A 13636-nucleotide genomic window follows, 5' to 3' on the forward strand; every position below is an offset into this window, starting at 1 on the left:
ACTGATCAATACCCACAGAGACATGCATGGGATATCTCGGATGTTTCTTGGATGCAGCAGTTATTTCATTTTCTTTGCTGTCCTCTTGAATGGTGCTTGTGTTCTGTCAAAAGCTGCTGATGCTATATGTGGCGTATACATGCATGGTGTAAAGATAAGGTCCTGTTGTTTTGTTACTTTTGGTGCAGAATGTCTTTTGAAGGACATAGAATCAGGGAAAACATGTTTGTAGCTATTAAGATCTGAGGCATGAACACGTTCCACTGCATTGAGAATTCCAATCAAGCTTTAGGGTTTTACAAATATGCGTCAATACTAACCTCAACTGATTTCTACTTACTAACGTACTGTAGGAATCAGAAAGTTGCTTACTCTCTGTGGGGTGCCTGTGATTTGAACTGATCAGCTATGCAACATTATGCATAATTTAGGCAGTAAGGAGACATTTCATGCTAGCTGGCTGGAAGCAGGCAGCCATACAGATGAGTTAATCACTGGCAGGGACCCAAGCTATTGAGGCCTGGCTGCGTTGACAGATACTGTACACATGAGGAAAATCCTTGTGGCCCTGTCACCTCCACTGCCACTTTTAGGCATGCATGGATTAAGTTGACACACCGGGGACGAATCTGTCAATTACCCTACACTCAAACTATATAAGTTGTTGTATAAGCCTCTCTCTCTGTCTCTCTGTCTCTCGCTCTCACTGTCCCTCTCCCTTTACCTCTCTCTCTCTCTCCCCGTCTGCCTTCCCCCCTCTCCTCCCCCTCTCCCTTTCCCACTACCTCTCTTTTTCGCTCCCTCTCCCCCTCGTTGCCACTCTCTCTTTCTCTCTGCATCTCTTTCTCTCTTGTTATCAATGCACGGGATTACATGAAATACACGTGCATCCAACAACACTTAGAAATTCCGGGGAAATTGAGCACGGTGCTCTTTTCTATCACCTTGTCTTAGGCTTAAGGTTTTTAATGATTAGATGCCATCAGTATGTGTGTGCTATGTTGAATAAAACATTGATCCCAGAGGTGTCACAGAGGACAACATGAAACAGACGAGAGTCATGCTAGCCTACATACCCTAGAAGTAAAGTTGGAATTCCTGAAATATTATATATCAAGGCCAAGTTGGAATAGTACTGTCAAAAATACAGTCTTATCACACCATTAGGTTTTCCATAGTCAGCTAATATTGACTCTAATATACTTCCTCCTCTTTATCTGGCTCCTGGCTTCTTTCTGAATCCAACTAGCTTTATTTATAGTTTTATCTTTGGTCCTTTTATTCAGACTTGGTATACTGCAGCCTCTACTGTCCTGCAGCCTATACTGTCCTTTAGCCTCTACTGTCCTGCAGCCACTACTGTCCTGCAGTCTCTGCTGTCCTGCAGTCTCTACTGTCCTGCAGCCTCTACTGTTCTGCAGCCTCTACTGTCCTGCAGCCTCTACTGTCCTGCAGCCTCTACTGTCCTGCAGCCTCTACTGTCCTGCAGCCACTACTGTCCTGCAGCCTCTACTGTCCTGCAGCCTCTACTGTCCTGCAGCCTCTACTGTCCTGCAGCCACTACTGTCCTGCAGCCACTACTGTCCTGCAGCCACTACTGTGCTGCAGCTTCTACTGCCCTGCAACTTCTGTTCTGCGCACTACTGTTATCTTGTTAGACCTCTTCCTGGTTCAGAACAGGACAGTAGTGAAGTCATAGACCATGCCCCAGAAACCCATGGTTACAACCAATTACATCAAATTGATTGGGGTTCACAGAAATCTAACGTAGGCTTCGTTTGAATGTCTGGATTTTGGGGTTTGCCTAATGTTATCACCATGTTTCTTTTGTGTCACCATGCCTTCGCCAAATGGTATGAGCCTGGGAGTTTGGTGACATGCTGTGAGCTAAAATCCAGCAAGGAATTTTTTAAGCTCCCACTTATAATGCACAACAGAGAAGGAAATAACTATCTGCAGATTAGCGAGCTGAGGTTAGACTGATATGAATCGCGCAATACCAAAAATGGTTCCTCACTCCATTGGAAATATAATTAAAAGATGGCAAAGCTATGATAAAGCTGTGATGGATCAGTTAGTCATATTATGGATGTTAATATAATTAAATGTCATGGTGCTTAACTTCGGTAGAAGGCTTTCCTGATTTCTTTTTTTATTTAACTAGGCAAGTCAGTTAAGAACAAATTCTTATTTCACAATGACGGCCTACCCGAGCCAAACCCTCCCCTAACCCGGACGACACTGAGACAATTGTGCGCTGCTCTATGGGACTCCTGATCACGGCCGGTTGTGATACAGCCCGAGATTGAACTAGGGTCTGTAGTGACGCCTCTAGCGCTGAGATGCAGTGCCTTAGACCGCTGCGCCAGTTGGGATCCCCATGTCATCTGTATCCTGAAATGATAATGACATCTATTTTATATTCTATATATTTTTCATCCTGGAAAAATGTATTAATTAGAAAAATCAGAGGTCAGTATCACTGTAAAAAGTGTAGAGAGCTCACTTTCCCCCAAAATCAGTCTCAAGTTGATATTTATTGGGATGACCCATGTATAGGAGGCAGCTCCGCAGGGCAGTTGGCACAAATACTGTACAATGTCATAACATCTGATTTTAATCCTAACCCTAACCTTAACCTTAACCACAATGCTAACCATACGCCTAACCCTAAACTTAAATTAAGCCCAAAAAGCCAATTTTGACTTTGCAGCTGGCACATCTAGTGAAATTAGCTCAGCTCTGCCTCCAGGACAAGATTCATCCCAATAAACATCAATCAGCAAATCAGTCTGTCCTTGTTTGTGATAACATCCCAGCTCAGTCATTCTTGTCATCTGTTCCCAAACACTATCTGAGCTTTGTAATATTTCATACTCCTTTGCTTGACAAGTTAATTTGAGTACTATTTCCTTGAGAGTCACTCTGCAGAGATTATTATATGGTACCATTGTACAAATGGGGGTCGAAGGTGCACTACCTTGCAGCATGAAATCCGGAAGAGGATTGGTCTGCCTCCATGCTGCCATGGCAAAGAGCTGCTTTCAGCAGCAGACACAGGGACATGCCTGTATTCTCCTCTTAATTAGGGCAGTAGCCACAGTGATCCTCAGCTCTCTTCATCCTCCTCATCCCCACGTCATCTGTATCCTCACCCCCTCTCCTTACACTGGTGCAGATCCACAGCCAATTAACGCTGCCAGTGCCAGTGAGAAGACCTATAACTGGGACTCAAATGATGGGGTACTTAAGGAATAAGACATGGAAGCTGGGGGAAGGTGTCAACTAGCTCTACTGGAAAAAGAGCTGCGGGAGAAAAAAGAGGAGAGGAGGAAGTGTGTTTAAATGGATCAGTGTGTGTCCCGTTCACTAATCACAACCCAAACTCAGCAGGGGATCTAAGGAAGGCCAAAGGGGTGATGTAACACAATGCAACTACCACTCATCTTATCCTGTTGCAGATTGACTACCTCCAGCTAAAATGGAAGAGAGAAGACATGATTTAATGAGGTGGGATCTAGAGGAGTAGCCACAGTGATCTCAGGCTGACTCTGAGGTTGGAAACCAGAACGACACTCTATGCCACACCTCCAGAGTAATCTATGGGGCTAAATCCCCTTAAGCCCCAATAGCAAAGCACCTTAACCTGGAGTGTGAATGGCCAGTGGATTTGGTAGCTCTCAAAGCTGTTGTAAAGTGCTTGGAGCACCTGCATCTGATCTGTAGAGGAGATTCCTGCTCCAGCTGCATCTGAGTTAATGCCCACTGGCTGGCCTCTGCCTGCAGAGATATCACCCAGGATGGATGGACACTCTCCAGCACCAGGCCCACCCACTTCAGAGCCAGTTGATGTCGTCGTTTAGGAGAATGCATCTCTGGACCTTTTGTCCTTGATCAGATGAACTGCATCTTAATGAAAACCTGATGCGTTTGTGGTGGAGACGGGACGCTCGTAATCATGCATTCAATCTCTCCCTCAGAGCCCATCACCGGATTGACCCACAAACTTTAATTGCAGTCTGCATTCACCCATTAGTACTGGTGGCCCCTGTCGGCTGTGTAACTCCTATAACGACATTTCACCTTCACTAACTTGACGGCTTTATCTTGATATGTGTTAAGAGTCTTGCGGATTCATATTATTTAGCTACTTGTCTGTTACACGCCCAAGTTGTCTCCAATCCAAACATGTATCATCATGTGATTTTGGTTTGAACAGTTCAGTGGTTTGAATGAAGAATGCAGTCAGTTGCAGACATGAGAGAGAAAGCTATGGCATGTCCTCTGCAACTGTGGACACAGCTGGATAGAAGCTACTTTATGATTGTCTCAATAAAAACAAATTGGTGCTCCAGCAGCAGTTATAAATGTGCTTTCTGATTACATTACTTTGCTATGAAATAAATTAAAAGCATCATATTAATCCGTCTTAAAAACAAATGCCTGGCTTAATGAAAATGATAGGCCCCCTTCCATCTTCATTAATTAGAAACACCATTACAGCTTGCTTCATAACAGCCACAGTCATACAAATTGATAATCAAGTAAGAACATGCTATGCCACTGTCTGTGTGCTGTCTGTATGCTGTCTGTGTCACTGTCTGTGTACTGTCTGTGTTACTGTCTGTGTACTGTCTGAGTGCTGTCTGTGTCACTGTCTGTATACTGTCTGTCTACTGTCTGTGTCACTGTCTGTGTCACTGTCTGTGTACTGTCCGTGTGCTGTCTGTGTCACTGTCTGTGTGCTGTCTGTGGCACTTTCTGTGTCACTGTCTGTGTCACTGTCTGTATACTGTCTGTGTACTGTCTGTGTCACTGTCTTTGTCACTGTCTGTGTACTGTCCGTGTGCTGTCTGTGTCACTGTCTGTGTACTGTCTGTGTGCTGTCTGTGGCACTTTCTGTGTCACTGTCTGTGTACTGTCAGTGTACTGTCGGTTCACTGTCTGTGTATTGTCTGGAGACTGTCTGCGTACGGTATTCTTAAACATTTGTTTATAGTCTGATGCTACTCCAATGAATAACCAGTGAATACATTCAGAATATCAACAAATATGATGCTCCAGCATGTGTGACCCCTGATGCCACCAACACATCATTTACATCTCTTTAGAATATTGTTTTTGTTTTGCTCTTGTAATGATACAGTATTTGCATATACACATTTCAGAGTAGAGGTTGATACCACTGGAGGAAAGGGATGGTACTGTTTCTTAAAACTTTTATCAACGTAGGCAATTATCACAATGTGCTTCACCACAGAAGTTAATTTGCTCAAGTTTCCTGTGAAGATACAATCAGTTAGAGCTTGAATTATGAGAGACTGTAGTCCCTAAACGACTATTCTGATTCACTGATAAGTGGATCTCAATTGATTTTATGATTACGTAAAAGTTTATTTTCCAGAACTCTCATGAGGAGTTATACTCAGAGTAACACTGTACTGCACTTCCAGTACAATTACTGAAATGGAGCTTTGCTTCATAGCATACATATAATGCACCCCCGTCTGGGGGTCGTATGGCATCTACATTATTTGCTTTTGTTTTGTTACTGCCATTTGCCATCAATGATGTGTTATTCATATGAATTTGCCCCTCAGGTGCTAGTCTATTCTCATTAAGAGAATGTGCATGCTTCTCTGCAATCGTTAAGACATCCAGAATTCCCCAACTCTGGTAAGTTTGGGGTCACCATTATTTTGAGAGGTTATTGGAGTCTCTGTGTTGAATAAAGTCCGAGGAGAGCTTTATTCTTGATGGCTTTCTGTTTCTGTTAGTGTATGTCTTCATGACCTCCCTGTTAATTGGTGTTGTTTGGCTCTCCACATTCCAATGCTATACTGTCAGAGCACCAAGCGAAGCTTTTTGAAACAAATCAAATCTCTCGGAACCTTTATTCTTCAAGCTAACCTGGAGGGTAATTCTCATAAGCACGATGCTAATGATATACTGAAGGCGCAGAGACACATCCAAAAGGCTTGTCGTCGCTGGGAAGCTAGACTATTTCTGAGGTGCCATCACTATCTTTTTAAAGCTCACGCACACTGATGTTTTTTGCCTGGTGTCTGGAGTTGTGCCAAACACCCTGTTTCAGTTAGGGAATGAACCGTGCAAGCTAATTACAAACAGTTTGATATAGGAAAAGTCATTTATGTTGCCCTACAAGATCTATGGAAGTCTGTCTGTGTGACAATGTGATTTGAATGTGTCTGTTGAATATTACAGTAAATTTGATCATTTGCTACATGTAATACATTTTAGTGTCATCTTTTCCCTCCATCATTCATTTTTTCTCCCTCTTTTACAGCTTACTTCACCCCCTTCCTCTCTCTCTCTCTGAAAAAATATATGGAATAGGGTTGCATGTTAGAAAAGCAGGGTGAGTAGTCAGCATATCCCTTAGAGTCGGGACTCAGAGGATTTTATAGCCAATCCACAGAAGAGGAGTGTGTGTCAGCAACTATGCTAGCTGGGGAGTTCTCCAGAGGCATGTGCCACTGCTGCCAGAGAATTTAATCAACTCAATAGCAAGAGGTTAGCAGCAGATCATTCACACCACACACTGACTGTCTGCATACTGTATGAGGTTAGCAGCAGATCATTCACACCACACACTGACTGTCTGCATACTGTATGAGGTTAGCAGCAGATCATTCACACCACACAAAGACTGTCTGCATACTGTATGAGGTTAGCAGCAAATCATTCACACCACACACTGACTGTCTGCATACTGTATGAGGTTAGCAGCAGATCATTCACACCACACACTGACTGTCTGCATACTGTATGAGGTTAGCAGCAAATCATTCACACCACACAATGACTGTCTGTATACTGAATGAGCATGACTAAGACAAAATGATATTTCAATCTGTTGCTATGCAACAAACAGAACGCAGATCCATCACCATTATCGATTTCAATAATAAACTATTTAAAACGACAAACTCATTAGACATGTATCAATTGTGTGATTTGATCATTTACTAGATAACTGTGACTCAATTTGGCTGATGACGACCTCATCTAGCAGTTAAATGACCAACAGTCTTCACAGTGTCATCTGATTAGAGTACAATTTAGATAAGAAAAAGAGATGCCCCAGCGCTGTCCTTTTTCTGTTAGATTGGTTGAAATTTCATGCTGTTTCATGTTCCTGTGATAAGATATGGAGTGTGTCATTGTGCCTGGCTGCTGCAATTGAAGGACAATTACAGGGTTGCCGTGGGAAGCAACATCCTTCCAATTGAAGGACACTTACAGGGTGGCAGAGGAAAGCAACGTCCTTCCAATTGAAGTACATTTACAGGGTGGCAGTGGGAAGCAACATCCTTCCAATTGCTTGATCTCAGCCAGTGGTCAGGATGTTTTAATTTGTTCCGGGATAATGATTGTTATTTGCATATGAAGTGATTTCCTCTGGCCTCGTTTTGTGATAAAGTAGCTTAGTAGCCAGTGAGAAAAGAGTCAATTTGGCCATTCTTTACTCTGTCCACAACAGCAATCATTGTCCTCTACTGTCTAAAACAATCTTTCCATCAAACGGTTTCGTCAATTGCTCCACATAAAGACCAACATGACAGATGAAAAGATAAGTTTGAGAACATTTGAAAACCTCATCCAAGGTGTTCCAAGGTGTCCTCTACTGTGAGAATGTTGTGGAGTGGTTCGCCTGTGCATGTGCATATGCTAGTGTAGGCTGTGTCCAATACTGGAGGAGGTATTAAACTCAGCATGAGGAGGATGTATGTATCCAATACTAACTGGAGGAGGTCTTCAACTCAGCCTGAGGAGGATGGATGTCTCCAATACTAACTGGAGGAGGTCTTCAACTCAGCCTGAGGAGGATGGATGTCTCCAATACTAACTGGAGGAGGTCTTCAGCTCAGCCTGAGGAGGATGTATGTATCCAATACTAACTGGAGGAGGTCTTCAACTCAGCCTGAGGAGGATGTATGTATCCAATACTAACTGGAGGAGGTCTTCAACTCAGCATGAGGAGGATGTATGTATCCAATACTAACTGGAGGAGGTCTTCAGCTCAGCCTGAGGAGGATGGATGTCTCCAATACTAACTGGAGGAGGTCTTCAGCTCAGCCTGAGGAGGATGGATGTCTCCAATACTAACTGGAGGAGGTCTTCAGCTCAGCCTGAGGAGGATGGATGTCTCCAATACTAACTGGAGGAGGTCTTCAGCTCAGACTGAGGAGGATGGATGTCTCCAATACTAACTGGAGGAGGTCTTCAGCTCAGCCTGAGGAGGATGGATGTCTCCAATACTAACTGGAGGAGGTCTTCAGCTCAGCATGAGGAGGATGGATGTCTCCAATACTAACTGGAGGAGGTCTTCAACTCAGCATGAGGAGGATGTATGTATCCAATACTAACTGGAGGAGGTCTTCAGCTCAGCCTGAGGAGGATGGATGTCTCCAATACTAACTGGAGGAGGTCTTCAGCTCAGCCTGAGGAGGATGGATGTCTCCAATACTAACTGGAGGAGGTCTTCAGCTCAGCCTGAGGAGGATGGATGTCTCCAATACTAACTGGAGGAGGTCTTCAGCTCAGACTGAGGAGGATGGATGTCTCCAATACTAACTGGAGGAGGTCTTCAGCTCAGACTGAGGAGGATGGATGTCTCCAATACTAACTGGAGGAGGTCTTCAGCTCAGCATGAGGAGGATGGATGTCTCCAATACTAACTGGAGGAGGTATTGGAGGATGAGGAGGATGGATGTCTCTCTCTCTCTGTCTTTCTTTCTTGCTCTGTTCATGGTGAGATGTTGAGCCCCAGTATCGAAGGCACAAGCATGACAACCACACTTAAATCTATGCATTTTGGCCTCTCAAGATGCCTTTTAAAACTGGTAAGCTGGAGAAGCGATGTGAAGTGAAATGTTCCCTAATCCGGCGCAACCAGAGAAGACTGTAGACTATTATATGATGTGGGGCCTTGAAGCGCAGCATGTCTCATGGTGCGACATTCCGTTGAACAGTGTACCTACACTATCAAACAGCAATGGGCTTCTGACACCAAATGTACATTTCAAAGGATTTGGGCTTATAACTACTGCATGTGAAAGAGAATCAACCATGAAATATTGAAAAGCCGCATATGCAATGTGGCATGTCTCTGACACTGTACCCTGTGGCAGCCAACTCCGTGAAAATCCCTTTTGAAGTCCATCTGATTTTCTCCTTACAGAGCAAACGTCATTACCAACTGATGCACAGGACTCAATATTCAAAACCACTCGCCGTACCCCTTCTGGTGTTAACTGCTTGCGTTCATCAAATTGTGATGATGGCATTTTCGACTTCAAATGTGTACATTTTAATAGCACAACATTTTGGAATTACTATTTAATGTCAACATTTTGCACTAAGAAAAGTAATTGAAATAGTCCCTTTCATCAACTGATTTTACATTGCTTACTAGATAAGCATATTGTTTTCTTCTTCACTGCAGCAGTGGCTTTATCTGTGGTCTGTGTTCTGCATTCCCACCTCATCTTCTATGTCTGTCCCACAGACAGCGGGTACAGGGGATTTCTTCAGGTCCTGTCACACCACTGCCGCTTGGAACAGCTTGTGGGCCACCGCAGTTGACTCATACTTCTACTGCATGGCCTAAATCAGGACGTTGCGGCAGGGTTGTATGAAGGATGTCCAGGACTTTGCCCAAAGGGTCAGAGTTGTGCTAGCATTAGACTGGAGGAGCTCTATACATACACAGGGGTTTGGCAGTGAAGGGAACCTGCTTTAATATTAGACTGAAGGAGCTCTATATATACCCAGGGGTTTGGCAATGGAGGGAACCTGCCTTAGTATTAGACTGAAGGAGCTCTATACATACCCAGGGGTTTGGCAATGGAGGGAACCTGCCTTAGTATTAGACTGGAGGAGCTCTATAAATACCCAGGGATTTGGCAGTGGAGGGAACCTGCCTTAGTATTAGACTGGAGGAGCTCTATAAATACCCAGGGGTTTGGTAGTGGAGGGAACCTGCCTTAGAGGTGGTAATGCAGTCAGAGAGGGGAGGCAGCCTGGTGCTGCCAGAGGAGGGCGAGATGGAGAGGAGGAACGCGGAGTGAAAGGAAAAAAAAAGTAAACCGATCTTTCCCTCCTCTGCGCTGACGGAGGAGGGAGAAATACAGAGTGGCAGAGGAGGAAGAGGAGGGAGTGGAGTGATGCAGAGTGGAGGGATGCAGAGTGAGTTCTGTGGAGTGCAATGGCCCCACAGTGCTCCAATCTGCTGCAGATAACCATGGCCCAGCTGCCCCCCCCCCCCTTTTATCACCAGACCCATGTTGATTGGTGCTGTTGGTGGCCCTCTGCCTTCGCCACAGGGGGCATGGGACTCGGAGTGAGGCTCCCTCTGGTTGCCATGGAGATCTGCACGACTTTCTCTCTGCTAGTTCCTCTCTGTATGCACCATTCAGAGTGCAGAAGATTACATATATTGACAATGTGCACTGTTAAAGTTGTACTTTTGGATAATAACAGTTTTATGTGTGTATATATGTTAATGGTGTCATATTTCACTAGAAGGATTGTGGTACTAGGAGTATTGACAGCCACAGTGTTACCATAGCTGCATTCTCTGACAGTAGTTTCCATACTGTGTATCTGGAGCTACATAGACAGAGTAAAGTGACACATTCCCTACCTAGCCACAGTGTGCTTGGACAGATGATACCATTTACAAAGCCTTCATATGCGTTGGGCATGCTATTCCTTTTTATTATCTCCTGTCTAACTGGAATCAATCCCAACTCAGCAATCAGCCATCCCAAACACCAAACAGCCTTCAAACATCTGACCTGGCATCAGTACACTTCTGGTTGAAATCTCACACTGTGAGTGGTTCTATATTCTCTTCTGAATCAGATACAGATGTAGAGGGTGCGTGAGGGTTCTGTTGGGGCTCTTTGAAGCCTGCATGAGTGGTGAGTTGGAGTCTCTGTGGGCATTGTGCACACAGGAAGCGGTGAACTGTGGGAGTTTTTCAGGCATCAATAGGTGCTTTCCACTGGGCTCTGGATCGGGGCCAGCCATGGAGACTGGGACGGTGCTGGAGGCACACAAGTCACTGCCTCCTCTCAGCAGCCATTTCCTGGGAGACACATTATGAATAATGATTTATTATGGGAGCGTGGAGAGGGAGGCCTTGAATCTGTATACAGTTCTCGGAAGCGTACAAAATGCTTGATTTGGGCTATAATCTTAAATAAAGAATTTCTCTTCGTTCTCAAGTGAAGGATATCTTGTGTGTAAAGGATAGAATGCATATCAGAGAATGCCAGTGAGTGAAGAGACTCTTGGTGTAAGCATGTCTGACAGAGCAGCTGAATATCACTCAAATCTAATCAGAGATCATTCATCCTGGAAACAATTGGAAATAAGGAATCTCCACACCCCATTTATCATAACAAAGAAAATGGATGGAAAAAACAAGTAAAAAACAACAAAAAGGGAAATCAGAGCCAGTGATTCATTACCACTACTACCCCTTCTCATCAGGAGAGGATGAATGGAGGGGTGGCTAAATGCACTGTGCTTCTGCTTACTCCTAAACTATTTACAGCTGTACCACAGACACAGTTACAGTACATGTTAACCTTGAAGGTTTCAGTATGGACACAGTTACAGTACAGTACTTGTTAACCCTGAAGGTTTTAGTATCGACACAGTTACAGTACTTGTTAACCCTGAAGGTTTTTAGTATGGACGCAGTTACAGTGCAGTACTTGTTAACCCTGAAGGTTTGAGTAAAGATTGGCTAGCCTTTGGTGACACCACATAATTACCCTGTGGGATAGAGGCGTTCCCGGCCCTCCCGTCTTTGTCACCCACCCGCCTACTCACCCAAGCACATCGCAGACTACGTCATTACACGGGTCACTGCAGCACTGCACTCTTCCTACTCCTCACAGAACACAGTCTGTTAGAGCTAGCCTTTACGCTTCATTACTCTGACATCTAATCAGTATTGTCACATTCAACCCATCTACAAACATAACATTACTTTACAGATGTAGGATCTTCATTTGAGCCAGTTTGCTACAGCAGGAAAATAGTCCTACAGCAACAGGAAATGTGACTTATAATTAATGGACATTTTTGTAGGGGTTAAAACATTTCTCATAAGGGAAAATCATGTCTGAAATTTCAAAGTGTAAACTACAAACATCAGAAGCCTTTTTAAACCTGAAATACACTACAAGTTTGAAATGTCCTGCATTGCAGGAAGGTTCCCCTGCAACATGGTGATCAAATTAAGATCCTACATCTGTACCACTATATTTACACACAGACAGTAGCCCTGTATTTGTGAGTCGTTCTATTTTAGTACTGCTTCTTCCAGCAGAGAATAGACTGAAGACTCACATGAGGGAATTCATGCATCTAGTGTGCCAAAATAAGACTGTAATCGATTTCGTGTTGAGTTCATTATAAGTATACATCATCCACCTAGCTCTGTTACTGTGAATGCTAAACTACTGGGTTGACATGAATTGATCTTGAGACGTTGTATAAAGGAATTATGGTTCATTACTTATCAAAGTAGAATTGATCTGTAATGAATTGATAAATTATGAATAATGTTCAATATCATGTTTGAATGTTACCATTAGGAAGCCAACACTTCATCATCGGAAAAACAGGAAAGAAAGATTGATCCTGACCTACAACTGGTCAAGCCTGACCTCTAACTGGTCAAGCCTGTGGTTTATTAGAGGGTCACATAGAGATCAGTCTGAATGTATTATGAACAAATCCTGCAGTGACCTCTTGGATCTAATGGTAGGTCAGCTCTCTTGGTTCCCTCTCCCTCTATTCAATGTCAATTGAGCTAAATTTTGTTTTAAAAGGAAATCCTTTAGGTTGTATAAGAGGGCTGTAAAACCAATCTTGGATTCTATTAGGATAATGTATTTTCAGTCTTATTCTCAAAGATGCTGTGTCTTCCCTCAAAAGCATGTCTTACATTCTGCTTGAGTGAAGCAGTCTGCTAGGATGCATATGAAATTAGGTTTGAATGAAGCAACTTTAGAGAGTGTAGAATTAAGAGCTGGTGAGACATTCTGGAACAACGGATATTTAACTTGGCATAACCACAGTTTGCATACATATCATCACCTTCTACTCCTGTAGAGAGTGGAAAGAATTCCTAGATGTTAAACCACTAAACTCTGTGTGTGTGCGTGCATGTGTGCATGTATGTGCCACAGGACTTTTTCATCCCCTCAGCTCAGCTAGCAGTGGTGTCAGATTTACTCCCTGCCAAGTGGTGTCAGATTTACTCCCTGCCCAGTGGTGTCAAATTTAGTCCTGGCCCAGTGGTGTCATGTTTACTCTCTGCCCAGTGGTGTGAGATTTATTCCTGGACCAGTGGTGTCAGATTTACTCCTGGCCAGTGTTGTCAGATTTCCTCCTGGCCCAGTGGTGTCAGATTTACTCCCTGCCCAGTGGTGTCAGATTTAGTCCTGGCCCAGTGGTGTCATGTTTACTCTCTGCCCAGTGGTGTGAGATTTATTCCTGGACCAGTGGTGTCAGATTTACTCCTGGCCAGTGTTGTCAGATTTACTCCTGGCCCAGTGGTGTCAGATTTACTCCTGGCCCAGTGGTGTCA

This window comes from Salmo trutta, chromosome 13 (genome assembly GCF_901001165.1).
Source record: "Salmo trutta chromosome 13, fSalTru1.1, whole genome shotgun sequence".
Taxonomy (NCBI): domain Eukaryota; kingdom Metazoa; phylum Chordata; class Actinopteri; order Salmoniformes; family Salmonidae; genus Salmo; species Salmo trutta.